This window comes from Petaurus breviceps, unplaced genomic scaffold (assembly GCF_028583685.1).
Source record: "Petaurus breviceps papuanus isolate PSGF00001 unplaced genomic scaffold, PetGlider_PUasm1.0 582, whole genome shotgun sequence".
In the NCBI taxonomy this organism is placed as follows: domain Eukaryota; kingdom Metazoa; phylum Chordata; class Mammalia; order Diprotodontia; family Petauridae; genus Petaurus; species Petaurus breviceps.
The window spans coordinates 14,927,107-14,942,840 of record NW_027186390.1 but is presented as its reverse complement, the minus strand read 5'-3'; the positions used below and the strand labels follow the sequence as shown (position 1 = coordinate 14,942,840).

At 37.7% G+C, this 15,734-nt stretch overlaps 2 pseudogenes; both read right to left on the bottom strand.

Moving 5' to 3' along the window:
- Window positions 1-11,332: 11,332 nt before the first annotated feature.
- Window positions 11,333-12,519, bottom strand: LOC138173479 (spliceosome RNA helicase DDX39B pseudogene; annotated as a pseudogene).
- Window positions 12,520-12,535: 16 nt separating this feature from the next.
- LOC138173461 (spliceosome RNA helicase DDX39B pseudogene) lies at window positions 12,536-13,299 on the bottom strand (annotated as a pseudogene).
- Between the last annotated feature and the right edge of the window lie 2,435 nt (window positions 13,300-15,734).

The window sequence follows — 15,734 nt, the reverse complement described above, 5'->3', positions numbered from 1 at the left end:
GGGACATCCAGATAGATATATCCAGCAGACAGATGGTGATCTGCAACTACAGGCTGGGAGAGAGATGAGGGCTGGATATCTAGATGATAATTTATCCCATGGGAGCTAATGAAATTCACAATAGAGAAAGGATAAGGAGAGAAGAGAAGGGAACCCAGGACAATCTTGGGTGATCCCATCATTAGTGGGAGGGAGACTGAGGATGATTCAGTAAAATGTATAGAGAAGACATAGTCAGATAGGTAGAAGGAAAACCAAGTCAGGGCAGTATTACAAAAATGAAAGGAGAACGGCCTGGAACAAGGGGGTAGTCAAAAGTGTCAAATTCCCTAAAAGATGTCAGTGAAGTAGAATAACAACTGAGAAAAAGGCAATTGGATTCATCACTTGAAGTGACTGGTACCTTCCTTTACTGAGAACAATTTCAATCCAGTGGTTGAAATCAAAGTCAGATTGCAAGGTATTGGAAAATTGAGAAGTAAGGAAATGGCAGTGAGGATCAACAACTCTTTCTGAGAGTTTGACTGTAAAAGGGAGAATGGCTCTATATGAAAGAATGAGAGGAGGGCAGGGTCAAGTGAAGGTTTTATTGTTTTGTTTTTTAAGGATAGAAGAAACCTGGGTATGTTTTAAATAGCAGGGAAGAAAGCACTTGATAAAGAGAAATTAAAGATGTAGAAAGAGAGACAGAGCAGAAATAATACAGGGGAAAAACTCGTTGAGAAGATGGGAGGAGATTGGATCAGGAGCTTAAAGCAATGACCATGGCAATGTGGAGTTTTTCAGGTGGGGAACAGGGAAGAAGAGGGAGCTCAGGCAGATAGTCTCTATTTTCTTAGTAAAGTAAGGCAGATCCTTTACTGAAAGTGGTGGTTGAAGAGATATTATAAGGAGGCTGAGTGGAATTAAGAAGGTTCAGAATATCTTTTGTAAAGAGGAGAGATCAGACATTAATTCAAGAAGGCAGCAAAGTAGAAGGGCTTTGTTTCTTCTTAAAGGATAGGATGGCATTTTCAGCAGGTTCTTAATTTTAAAAGCAAATTGTTCCAACTACAGTTTGAGTCTCTTTCCCCATTGATAGAGGTGGGAAAAAAAATACCCTTTATCTTCACTAGCATAAATAGCTTTGTCTTAGAGTCAAAACACTCATCAGTCTGTATAACAATTATATAATGATTATTATATGGTTCATAGTAATAATTATGTAACATATAATAAATATTAATAGCACATAGTAGTCATCATATAAGAATTATTATATGCTATATAGTAATGGTATGTATAATATATTATATAGTAATACTTATATAGAAATATTACATATAGTATGTAGTAATTATATGTCATATGATATAGTATATAGTAATAACTACATAAAATTATATAGTATATCATAATAGCACATATAATATAGCATATAGTGATAATTATATCTTACTCATTATCATAAAAGCCCATAAAATAATAGTTATATGAAAAACTTTTTTTTGGTAGGGAGGTGGCATTTTTAGTGTAACCACAGTTCCAAAGCCCATTGATATGGGACTTTTTCCTTATTGGTGGAGATGAAAACTCTAGGAGGGGAGTGGAATGGAATTGGTGAGAAGTGATAGTTTCAGTTCTAAGCCAATCTCCTTTAAGTCTTCCACTTTGGGGACTATTTAAGTAGGAGTCTACCTTCTAGACTTTCCAATCAAGGGTATTCTTTGAGTGTAGTGTAGAATCCGCTTTCAGCTTTGAGAGAGAAGATGGAGGAGGCCAACACCATGCCAGGTTGCAAAAGGAAAAAACTCTGAGAAGACAAGAGAGGAGTCAGCAGTCTTTATCATGTTCCTATTATCAGCTTTCTACTCTAGAGACTTTGAAATTTTCCCCTTGGGTGAGATCCAGTACCCTCATCACTCTTGGTTGAGCTGAGTTATCTTGCTCCCAATGGTAGAGCTCCTTCACTCCGTATTGTCTGGTATAAATTACCCTATGTATATCTTTTCTGATTTCTATTTTGCTGGGATTTGCTATTTGCAATGTGAGCTCATTATGAAACCGGTATTAGATGGGAAATGGGTCAAGGCTTGAATATAGAGCTTGGGTTCTCTTTCCCCATCAGAAATGACAAAAGTTAGATGGAACTTGATCATTTTCCCTAGGTAAACAATATTTAAGAGAACAGATAGATATACTTCCAGTCTAGTAGCCTCTCTCTCTGAAGAAAACAGAATCATGACCTCTGGCACCAGCCTTCTGCTTCCCTCTCCTGGTATGAATGAAAGTTTTTCTTTGGGAAGGGGCAGGGGGGAGGGGGACGAAGGAGGGGAGAGGAGGAGGATGAAGAGGCAAGATGAAGACATCTATTCTGTCTCCTCTTGAGTCAGAATCACAACAGACCTCACTATATATGTAAAGCCTATTTCCTTTCTCTCTCCTATTACTACATTAATTTAAATGATAACTTTTGCTTGTTTGGGAATTTATAGGCAATTGGGACTTGAGGGAATTGGAAAGGGTGGGCCATCTTCTTGATTAGCTGACTCATGGCATGGCAGAAGCCTTGTGCTGGTATCCACTGATCAGGCAGGGCTTCACAAAACAGAGAACATACATCATATGGGAAGCCATCTCCCTTGAGTCTGAGCCAAATTTCATCATAGATATCTGATGTGCCAGCACCTTGACTAACATAGGCTTATCAGGAAAGCTAGGAAGATCCCACAAGAGGATTTTGCCCTCCATGGAACACTGATAATGAGACAACCCTTTCCTGAGTCATTGCTGGAAACTTCTGATTCTGAGCAGGATGATGAAATTCACATCAAGGAGGAAAGGGGTAGGTCTCCCATGTTGTGGAAGTAATGTCCTAGGGATCCTGCCAGAAAATAATATTGTAATTTAGGGTTTGCCCAAGTTCATTGTCAGTAAACTAGGTGATCTCAATGAACCAAAGCAGAAGTAATAACCAGGAATAGGTAGGACTGCCCTAATGGTACTTATATTCTGTGTTCTAAGATTAGTACACAGATACAATTTCCCTACCCTAGGTCCTGCCCTGCTGTCAATACTTCGGCCATAGTATATACGGTTATTAGTTACTTGTGGGTGGTCTTTAATGGAAGGGAAGGCAGATGACTGTCAGAGCTCTGAAAACTAGTGTGAACCCACTGAGTTGGGCTAAGAGCATGACCCAATAGTGCCACTTGATCTTTGTACTAGAAACACTGATAGGTGGTTCATGATGAGGTGAGTGCTGTGCTCAGGCTAAGCCTGAAACAGAAATTGTTGTTGCCAATACTGAGACTAAAAAGGGGGTGTAATTTATACCTGTTTGGTCCCTCTGAAATATCATTGGCCTTTAGGTCTTAGACCCACTGATTTTATGCTATGATGGATGCTTGTCAAATGACAAGTTGTTATGAAGAAAGGAAAGATGTATTTATTGCAGGTTTACAATATCCCAGGTACCTTGCTAAGTGCTTTACAAATGTTATCTCAACAACCCCAGGAAGTAAATGATAATGGCATCCCCATTTTACAGTTCAGAAAAACTGAGACAAACAGAGGTTAAGTGACTTGCACAATGTCACCTGATCAGTAAGTACCTAAGGCAGGTTTTCCTGACTCTAGGCCTAGCGTTCTATGCATAGAGCTGTGTCGCTGCTTAGAGTAGTGGTCCTTAACCTTTTCTGTGTCATGAACTCCTTTGGTAGTCTAGCAAAAACCTATGGATGCTTTCTCAGAATCATGATGTTTCACATGCATAAAATAAAACATGTAGGACTATGAAGAAAATAAATTTTATTGAAATATAATTATCGAAATATCAAAAACTTACATCAAATTTATGGACCCCTGATTAAGAGCACCTGCTCTAGAGGTTATTTCCACTTTCTTTTTGGAGTAATCTTCCATAAGAAAAATGATAAAGAAATTTCCAGGAGAGCATTGCTAATTTAAATAAGTTTTCTCTCTGCTAGTCCCAACACTCATTCTTTCTGACCAGTTGTGACAATGATTCTGAGCTTCTAAAAACTGCTTACTTAAGGGTGTTGCACCCAGTCCCTAAACTTCCTTTGCTTAGATGAGTCAGTCACCGTTCTTCATGTGGCAGGCTGTTGCTGTTTGTACAAAATATGCAAAGGAGGATTCAATTAGTACTTGTTCTCATTGTCACATCCTTTTTTTCTTTTGCCTATGACAAAATATTCTTTCAAAAACCACATTGGATAAATAATATATGTTACTTTTACATTCATCTACAATATTACGAGAAGTTATGGAATATTACATTCTCTAGAGAATTGAAATTGACAATCACCCAAAGGGCAGTGGAGATAGAAGTGGTATAAGCAGTTTACAGCATATTATAAACAAGGAAGTGCCATGTAGAAATGGCATAAAGGATGTTACTTCTTTTAGGAGAATTGAAGAGAGGTCTTAATAGTCTAGAAAGACAGAATGAATCTAATAAAATGAAATTTAATTAGGAGAAATATAAATTCCTCTACTTGTGTTCAAGGAACCAAACACACAAATACAGAATAGGAGTTGCATATTTGGATAACAGTTCAGGTGAACTCCTAGCAATTGGGGGATTTAGTGGATCACAGGCTCAACATGAGTCAATATACCGGCATGCAGGTAAAGAAGCTAAAATAATCTTTGGTCACAGTCAGAGAGGAATGAAGTGTAGAACAATGGGAATGATAATCCTGCTATATAGTGCAGTGACTTCTGGCTTATTGTTTTCAATTCTAGTCATCATATTTACTAAGGACATAGACTAACAGAAATACTTTGAGGGTGGCTGGAATGTTAAGGGTATGTTGATGGTACAGGAGACCATGCTATGTGAGAAACAGTTTAAGAAACTTGGACAATCTTGCCTGGAGAAGGAAAAACTTGGGGATGTGTTGTGGGGGAGGTGAAAGGACATGGCAACTCTTTTAGAGTATTTGAAGTACTCTCTTAGGTAAGAGGGATTAGATTTATTCTGCTTGATTCCATATGGCAGTAGTAGAAGCAGAGAGGCAGATTTCCATTTAATGCAAGGAAACACTTTCTAATAATGAAGGGTATCCCAAAGTCTAAAGAACTGCCTCCTGTAGGAGGGAGGAAGATTAATTTCACTAAAGCTCAATTGGAGGCTGGATTACATTTTAAAAACATACAGTAGCATTTATTCCTGGTGGTTAGACAGATTCACTGTCAAAGTACATATGACAAGACTTTGATGGGTTTTCTACTATTTGTATGTGTGATGATTTTGTGATATGATAGGACATAACTCTAGCTTACCTATACTTTCTGTATTGTCATATTAAAACATGTTACTTTGGGTCTTAAGTAAAAAAATTTTTTTTTTTTTTCTAAAAGAAAAAAGACAACAATGAAGGGAATCCCAAAATATAAAGATCTGCCTTGGTAATTAGTAGGATTCCTTTCAACGCAGTCTAATTGGAAGTTGGATGATCACTTGTCAAGGCTATTATAGGAGGGATTTCTGGCCAAATACAGTTTGGACTAGATGGCCTCTGAGGTTACTTCTACCTTTGAGATTCTGTGAACCTATGAGAACTCCTAATAGTATTTGTCATATGTATTTTGACTATAAATCCCTAATGAAAATGATTTATTTACTAGTCAATAATCCCTACCTGACTGTCTTGACCCGCAGGGAAATTCTCAGTTCAGTTTGGGACACAAATAACTGGGGGGGAGGGGAGAAGGCTGTTGTTGTCACAATAATATTTGAATATCATTGAATAAAAGAGGATTCCAGATTTGTTGTCCATTTTTTCTATTCACAGAATCAACTATTGATTATCTTTATCAATGGAGGAAGTAAAAATAGAAATGTCACAGAGTCAAGTAAACTAAATATTGATTTAGGTATTTTTGTCCCTCTCTGAACTCAAGCAGAGGCTGTATGAATAGAATTCTGGAGTTGGATAAAGAAGGCCTGGGTTTAAAGCCACCTCTGACACTTAGTAGCTTCATGATGAGCCTTAGGCAAATATAAATTACGCTCTAAACTATAGTCTTTCAGTTCCTTGATATGTTCACATGTGAATGTGCATGTTTCTGACGATTTGGAAATTCATTTCTAAATGGTGAAGGCATCAAGTCCTGACTCAGATTTCAGCTTCTCTTCCCTAATTTGTCCTTGTTTTGTCTTCTCTCAAGATTGTATCAGGCAGTGAAACTTGTTCCAAAAACCTTTAGAATTTTCGTATTTCATAAATCCTCCAGTCATAATATAAAAAAGGATCAACTGAGAATGTGAAATAACAAGTGAGTAGATTAAGCTCTATTAGGGAGACAGTGTGGCCAAGCGGAGAGTGCTGAACTTAAGGATAACACTGACACGACTCCAGCTTCAGACGCTTATAACTTTGTGTGACTATGGATAAATCACTTAACTTGGCTGTTACTTCAAATGTGGATAAAAGTATCTGTAGTACCAACCTCACAGGAACGTTGTGAGGTTAAAACAAAGCAATGTCTCTAAGGTATTATACAAATGCCAGCTGTTATTCTTACAAAGATCAATGCAGAGTTCAAGATAATCAGTAATGAAATTATTCTGGGTACCTCTTGTAAATAAACCTGGAGTAGAGGTAGCAAAGGGATTCTGTGGACAATGAAGAGTTGACTACAAAAGAGAAGCATCTTGGAGGTGGCTGGGTGGCACAGTGAATACAGCACTGGCCCTGGAGGCAGGAGGACCTGAGTTCAAATCCTATCATAGACACTTAACACTAGCTGTGTGACCTGGGGCAAGTCACTTAACTCTAATTGCCTTGCTTTTTCTCCTCCAAAAAGACCAAAAAAGAGGAGTATCTGGTTCCTATTTTTAAAATGAAGCTGGTGCAAAAAATTAGAAGTTTCATACAACCTCAAGTAAGAAACATGCATTGAAGGCTGAATAGTAAAGGCAGAAAAAGGGAGGATGTTTTCTAAACAGTCATATAAGTAGGAAACTGGTGGTAACACTTAACATAGGTCCCAAAGCCTGAGCCATCTACCTTTTCACACCATCAAGGCACTTAGCAACAAGTGCCTATCACAGAGGACTAATTCTTTTTGAGCAACTGTGATTGTTTCTTGTTATTTTTTTTGAATTTTGTCAGTGAGTCAGTCAATAAGCATTTATTAAGCACCTACTCTCTGCCAGACATGGTGCTAAGCTCTGGGGATGCTGTTCCTGCTCTCAAGGGGTCCACAATATAGTGGAGGAGAGAACATGAAAACATGAAACCAGATAAGTAAGGAATAATTAAAAGAGGGAAGGCAACTAGAATTAATATGGACTTAAAAAAGATTTCCTGTAACATAGGATTTTAGTCAGGACTTGAAGGAAGCCTGAGAAGCAGGCAGGGTTGTAAAGGATTCTGAGGCAAGTCCAAAAGACACTTTATTGACCCTACCTCAAACTTTTACCTCTTCCATCATGTTATGTCATGTTGTGTTGTGTTATGTTATTGTCACCAGGGAAGATGTGGTGCAAGGGAACTGCAGTAATGCCTTTCTTAATCAGTTTGGTTCCATTTTTCTGCCTGAATTTCATAGGATTATTTATTTATAATCATACTAACAAATTTATTTCACAGTTTATAGCCAGTGGTACCTAGCCATATGCATTTAAAGATTTCTCCTCATTTTCCCATTTCATTTCATTTATTTATTTGTTTATTCATACATTCATTTATTTGCTTTTTGGAGGGAGGAAGGCAGGGCAATTGGGATTAAGTGACTTGCCCAAGGTTACATGGCTAATAAGTGTTAAGTATCTGAGGCTGGATTTGAACTCAGGTCCTCCTGACTCCAGGGCATGTGCTCTTTTCACTGTACCACCTAGTTGCCCCCCTTTTACTTTATTATTACACTTTAATTTCCGGATTTAATTTAATTTAATTTAAATTCTAGTAAAATCAACAGGTCAATCTAAAGATCTACTTGTCTTTAGTACTAGCCTCAAGAATCCCACATTAACTCTTTCCACTTCATGTCTAGCCTAGAAAGGTTAAAATTATTTTTCCAGACTGATTCTGTCATTTCTACCAAAGTCTATTGTCAGGTGTATACACATAAGAAAGGGACTAGAATTATAGAGGACCTTAAAATTACATGTTAAGATCTATTGTTGAAGGAACTGGTGATGTTTGGTTTGAAGATGATAGGACTTACAAGGTATTTGGTCACTCCTGTTACAGTCTTGAAGGGTTTTCTTATGAAAAGGCTTAAACTTATTCTTGATTCTAGAGTACAGAAGCAGGATGAGTAGGTAGAAGGTCTGGGGAGGCAGTTTTCAATTTAATATAAAGAAGACCTTAATTTTAAAAAAATTACTTCTTTTCACTTAAAAGTAGTTGTATTTTCTCTCCTCATCTTCCCTCCACTCCCACTGGGAAAAAAAAACCAAGCAAGACAAAATCTTACATTTGTATACACATTTTACATACATACAAAAATACGTCTCAATCTACAAAAATGTATCTATATCTTGAGTCCATCGCCTGTTGCAAGGTGACTGGCATCCTTCATCAGTCTTCTGGTATCATGGTTGGTCATTTCATTGATTAGAGTCATTAAAAGTTGTCTTTTTTATGCTTTTTTTGGGAGGGAAATTGGGGTTAAGTGACTTGCCTAAGATCCCATGGCTAGTTTTTTTTGTGTTAAGTGTCTGAGGCCGGATTTGAACTCAGGTCCCCCTGACTCCAGGGCTGGTGCTCTATTCACTGCGCCACTTGGCCACCCCTAAAGTTGTTTGTCTTTACAATGTTTTTACTGTATAAATTGTTTTTTTTTTTGTTCTTGCTCACTTTGGTCTGCATTATTTCATACAAGTTTTTCCAGGTTTCACTGAACCCATCCCCTGCATCATTTCTTAGAGTACAGTTATATTTCATGACCTTTATATACCACAATTTGTTCATCCATTCCACAATTGATGAGCAGCCTCTTAAATTCCACTTCTTTGCTATAGAGAAAAGAGTTGGCTGCTATAAATATTTTTGTATACATGAACCTTTTTTTCTTTTTTTGATATCTTTGAATACATCCCTTCTAAAACAGAATTAAATCAAAAAGCAGCAGTCTATATCCAGACAATATCTCTACTAAGAATTTTTCATTCCACTACACTACTTGTGATTCTTTCCTAGTACCTGATTTTTCTATCTCTACAGATGCAGCTGTTGTCTTGCAGACTAATAAAGTAATGTTCTTTCTAATAGAGGTCATGCCTTATTGTAGTTTCTGATTCAGTCTTCAGAGGCATGTTCTTTTCTGTATTTTCAGCATCTAGATAATAAAGATTGAACTTGATTACAAGTAAACTTCTTATATAATAAAGGCAGATGCCTTTATTATTTTCTATACTAACTTAATATTCATTCTATTGCAACTCCAGCTGTGGCTCAGATAACTATCCTGATGTCTATTTGGGTTATCACAATGAATTTAATCTCGTTGATAAACTAACTTGGAAAATCACATGTGGAATGGGTTGATAATGATAGAACTAATTAAGCAGCCAGCCTACTCCATCTAGATTTTTAAAAAATAGATTATAAGTGGATTTCTTTATTTTAATAATCTGTTTTCATTATCATCGTTGATAATAACATTCACTTTTTTTTAATAAATTAGAATGCTTTGTATATGTAATACCTCCCTCATGTCTCACTTAAATTTCAAAGGCACTGGCAGGTTTAGTTCCTAAAAAAGAGACTGCTAGTACTTCCAGGATTCTAAGGGTAACCTTGTAGGTGAGTATCCTTTTGAACAATAGCTCATGGGGCCCCACTAATAGGTTTCCTATTATCAATCAGACAGTAGAGTCAGATAGTTCTTTAGAAAAGACTTTAAAAATGAACAACCTAAGGGGCGGCCAGGTGGCTCAGCGAGTAAGAGCACCGGCCCCAGTGTCGGGATGACCTGGGGATCGAATCTGGGCTCAGATACTTAGCACCACCTCCAGAAATAACTGGCCATGTAACCTTGAGCAAGTTACTTAACCTCAATTGCTTTAAAAAAAAATTAACAGTCTAGCAAGAACAGTAATTACAAAGCATTTCCCACCCCTCCACCCCTCAACAACATGGTTGCATTCTGCTACAAATATACACAGAGTTCATAAGGGAAACAGGGGGCATGATTTTAGATTGTAATGATAGTGGAGTACATGTATAAGGGACACACATTACCCAGGCAACTCACAATTCTAGAACCATGGAGCCTTGCTACTCTTTCTTTTTCCAAAAAGTCCTCATAATGTTCATTGCTGGTTGTGACACTTGCAATACAGCTAGATTGGCTCTTTGCAAGGTGTGGTGGCTTGGGTTGGTGGGTAAGTCCATGATTGGGTTGGGTCAGGCAGATCATTCAACCCCTGTGGTGGTTAAGCAGGATCAGCTGCTTTTGAACTGGGAAATACCTGCCAGCCAGGCAGTTCTGCCACTCACCTGTTGCTGCCTGCCTGGGCCAAGCGGGTTACTCAGCTTCTGGGTTCTTTGGCGGGCATGATGTCTCTGCTGGATGGGTCAATTGTCTGAACTATTTCATCTTGCTCTTAGGTAATCAGCTTCATAAAGTATTTTCTGTTGGCTTGGCTGGGTGGTACTGTTATGAATCTCTTCAGTCAGAATGCTGTTTTTAGCTGAGCAATTCTTTCTGCTAGGGCAACAACAGCCTTTAGCTTAGAAACAGCAAAAATCTTTAACTCCCAAAGAACCTCACCTCCAGGCAGGATATGGGAGAGATCTAGCATCTCCAGCAAGACAATCTTTCAGCAACAAATGGTTCTTCCCTCAGTAAGGCAGGACACTTGCCTTAAGATGATTACTTTCAATTTAATTAGGACCACCTCCCTACTCCTTTGGGGATCATACATAAGCATCTAAAGACAAAAGTATAAATGTAGTCTGTTGGCTGGAGACAAATTATTTTCTGGCTGGTCTCTTCATGTATGATTTAGCTATTCAAGCCTCAGACTGTTTTTAGGGTAGGGATATTTATTTTATGTCTACCAGTCATCTGCTTTACATTTCCTTTTTGTTGCTGTTTAATTTTTAGTTTTGTCAAAAAAAAATCCAACAGGGCAAATCAATAAAGGAGTTTTGAGGATTACACGAACAAGTTTTTTGAGTTTGGGAGTCTGGAGTAAGTGTCAATAGTATCTCCTTTAGTGCCCAGGTATTTAGGTCCTGGGAAGGAAAAGGGTATCATATTCCAAAGAAAGTCCAAGACCTCTGCTACATCTGCTCAATGTAGGAAGAAATGTCTTATTTTATCAGACTGAAATTCACTTGCAAGGCAAAACATCACCCTTCTGATGTCATTTGTCTTCTTTAGGATGAAGGACAAACAACAACAACAATAAGTCACTGATGTTGACGTTGAAATGATCCTAGATGTCTTTGAGGATTTCGGCATCCTTTTCATCTAACACAAATGTCATGACCAAACCCTTTGTACTAAACCAATCTACTCTTATCACTCTGAGTTTTCTGGCATGTTGTAGTTAAGAGCAGTGTTCACTCATTCATTATCTATGCTCAGGTCAAACAGGATAGTGACCATAAGAACATGGCTCTGAAAATCCTTTTTTTTTTTTTAAATAATTAAATCAAGGAATTTTTATTTTGTTTTTAATTTTGAATTTATTTATTAATTTACTTTTAGTTTACAGCATTCAGTTCCACAGTCCCTTGAGTTCCAAATTTTCTCCCCCTCCCTCTCCTCCCCTCTCCTCTTACATGGCAGCCTACAGTCTGATATAGATTCTACAAATACCTTCACATTAAACATTAGTCAAGTTGTAAAGAAGAATTATAACCAATGGAGTGAACAATGAGAAAGAAGAAACAAAACAAAACAAAAAAAAAAGAGAGCAAGTAGTTTGCTTCAATCTGCATTCAGACTCTGTAATTCTTTCTTTGGATGTGGATAGCCCTTTCTATCATGAGTCTTTTGGAGTTGTCTTATAGTGTTGCATTGCTGAGAGGAGTCCAGTCTATCAAAGTTAGACATCACAGATACGATGTTCTTGTAATTGATACTGCAAATCGTTGAGCTGCTGATACTGGGACAATCTCTCCCCTTGGAACATTGTACAATGGATAACAATGGCTGGGAAGTTCTATTCCACTGGAAACTGGGCCAGTATGAGGCAGTGCTGTACAAATTTCACAAAGAGCTCTCTACCTGGTTGAACTTAAGAATACCTAGGAAGTCAAAGAGTTAATTCTTCTCATAGCCCTTCAGTTTACATAATACTGTTGCAGCCCATGCAATGTCATCTCTGTCTCATCATATTCATGAAGATCTCCATTGAATCTTTCAGGAACATGTGGCAGACCAGGCAGATTTTTTGTTCTGGGTGGCATTCAATATCATGAACAGCTTCTCATGATGAGGTCATGAGGAAAATTTTCTGGATACTCTGATATATTTCACAATGGTTGAGCAAATTTTGTTACGCTTATTTAGGATAAAATATTTTTTGAAAATGAGATTTTCATTTCAGGTAAGGGTCCCCATGGCAATGAAGGGCAGCTAACTGGCACAGTGGATAGAGTGCCAGGACTGAAGTCAGGAAGACTCATCTTCCCAAGTTCAAATCTGGCCTCAGACGCTTATTAGCTGTGTGACCCCAGGCAAGTCATTTAAACCTGTTTACCTCAGTTCCTCATCTATAAAATGAATTGGAGAAGGAAATGGCAAACCACTCCAGTATCTTTGCCAAGAAAACACTAAATGGGGTCACAAAGAGTTGGACACAACTGAAATGACTGAATGACAACAAGTCCCATGACAATACATGGGCAATTCTTCCACAGCACCATGTCTCTCATCCTTTTAAATTGATAGATTACTAAAAACCAATACCACCTTGACATTGGGCATATATTTGGAGAAATGCTCATCCTCCTTGCTAATCTGAAAGGTTACTTCTTGAGTGTGACATGTCACTAGCAGAGAAATATGACCAGTGATTGGCAGTGATTGCTGCAGCATGGCCAGCACAAACACAGCTGTCCTTCCTGATTTGGTCTGGTATGAGAAATCTATTTCCAGGATGGCCTGTGGGATATACTCATGTTGAACTTCAGATGCTCAAAGCCACAATCTACAACAGCCTGGAGTAGCTCTGGATTAAGTGGGAAGTCTTGGAAGCCAAAGTTTTTGAGGAAGATGTAGGAACCTTCTACACCATCCTTTGAATGGCCACCCCCTGTTGGCTATCTCCACTTCATCATCTTCACAATCCAGGAGTTTCTTGTCCACATCCTTCTCTCCCATGACTGGGTCAGGGGAATGGGATGTCTAAATAAGCTCGAGGAAAAACTTGGTACAGATGAGCTGGTGTGGTAGAATTTCAAGGAGCAGCAAGGAGAAGAGGAAGACACTGATTTTAGAGTTGAGAGTTGGACAGGGGAGAAATGCTTCTGATGGTAGCAGCAGTGGTGACCTAAGAAAGTGGCCTCTACTTCTGGTCCATGCTTTCCCTTTCCTCTTTACATTTAAATGTCTCTTTCAGCACCTCCACCCCCCCCAACTTCAGCTTTTGATGAAGTCTCATTAAAGAAATTCCCTTTGCATAGGAATAGACACATTAATTAATTTTAAATAAAATACATAACACTATTTCATTTCCTCAAAGTTCTCATCAGAATTCTTTGTTCATTTATTCTCATTTTTCACCAAGTCATCATAGTGTATACTCTATTTTTCTAGTTCTGGCTTCTTAAATTTTCAAAATCATCATCATCATCATTATTGCTATTAATATTGTTTTGGCGTTGCATTATTGCTATAGCCAATCTCATTCTGGAAACCCAAATTGCTATTGTGCATGTAGGTTCAGAGGTCTTTACTATTTGTAGGGGCTTATCTAGGATAAATATCAGGCCCTTTGCCTCTGTGGGATCCTCTGGAGTGATTCTTTATTTGAGACTTTTGTTATTGACTTCTCTAGTTTTAGGGACCAAATGGGAAATTTATTTTTCTTTCTATTGTTTTAGGGTATAATTATAATACAGTCATTTTTTCTATTGTGTTTCCTTTACAAGACTGATAAATTCTTTTTGAGAAGATTTTTGCATAGTTGAATGTTAAAGCACTGATCCATATTAATATAATACTGAATCTTTTACAAGAATTGATATTGAGGCTAATATGGGAAGTTTGAGTTTTGTGCTTTTAAAATGTTGGTATTTCACTAGTAATGATAATATATTAATGACTAGCATTTATATGGTGCTTTAAGGTTTGCAAATTGATTAAAAAATATCTCATTTTATCCTCATAGCAACCTTGAGAGATAGTGCTATATTTGTCCCCATATTATAGATGAAGAAACTGAGGCAGACAAAAGTTAAGCAACATTGTATTTATGTAAGGAGCTAATTGAATTGGTTCTGATGCAGGGGTCAGGGAGCTCAGGAAGACTGGGAACCCCAATAACCAGAGCCCCTGAAAAGCAGTCTGGAATGAATTCACCGACTTTAGCATTCTCTAAGTCAAGGTGGCAAAGATTTATTGTTACACTATATAGTGGGCAAGAGTTCTTAGGGAACCTGCAACCTTAGAGTGGTACAATTAAAGTTTATATAGGATATTCTATAGTAAAACCTGTGCCAAATATGCTAAATATGTGAGTTGGGCAGGATTATGGAATGGTTAAGGAGTGGTCAGTCCTAAAAGGAACATGCATTTTAAAGATCTACTGCACAGGCATATTGCCCAGAATTCTCTGGGGAATAGCCCAGGGTTGGGGTGGGGGCTGCATGGAGGTGTGGTTTTAGGCTTGAAATGTCACTGTCAGCTAGCGGTCAGAGCTGACCAAGCTGCTACCCATCAATGTCGTGTTTGACAAGATGGATGTTGGGAGTTTATGTATATTCCAAGCTAACGAGGGATTTGGGATATATATAATGAGCTAGGGACTACACATATGACTAAGTCTAGGATACATATCAGTGAATAGTAAATATCTTTATGACCCAGTACACACAAAGATGATTTAGCCAGTACTCAGCTCGGTCAAACTACTGAATTCTGTATGTGTAGCTGGCTACTGTACCAGGAAGAGAGATAAAGAGAGTACTTCATTGAAGAAAGCAGTAAGGAGAAAAATTTTGGAATGGCGAGCATGCATGGGAAGCTGGCCTCCATCATTTTCATGGATTTGTTTGAAATTCTAGTTACTGCAGAGAATGGATCTCATCTAGGTGAGAGTTGGAGATGGAATAATCACAAGCAAAACACACTTCAATTTTGGAAAAGAAGAAAAAGTATAAAAAACAAACAGTAGGTTTGAGTTAACTAAACAAAGAAACAGCAGATGTCAAAAACAGAGGATAAGAAAGTATATAAAAATGTTTGTAGCAATACTTTATGTTGTAGTAAAGAACAGGTAATAAACTGGATATTCATCGAACAGGAAATGGCTGAATAAATTATAGCATATGAACGTATTGGAGTATTATTGAACCATAAGAAATAAGTAATATGGCAGATTCAGAGGAACTTAGGAAGACTTTTATGAACTGATGCAGAGTCAGTGGAACAGAATTAGAAGAAAATTTTATATAATGACTACAGTAATACAAAGAAAACAACTTTGAAAGCCTTAAGAACTCTGATCAATGCAATGATGATTTATGACTTAAGATTGATGATAAAGCATGCTTTCCACTTCCTGTCAGAGAAATGATGGATTAAAGGTGAAGAAT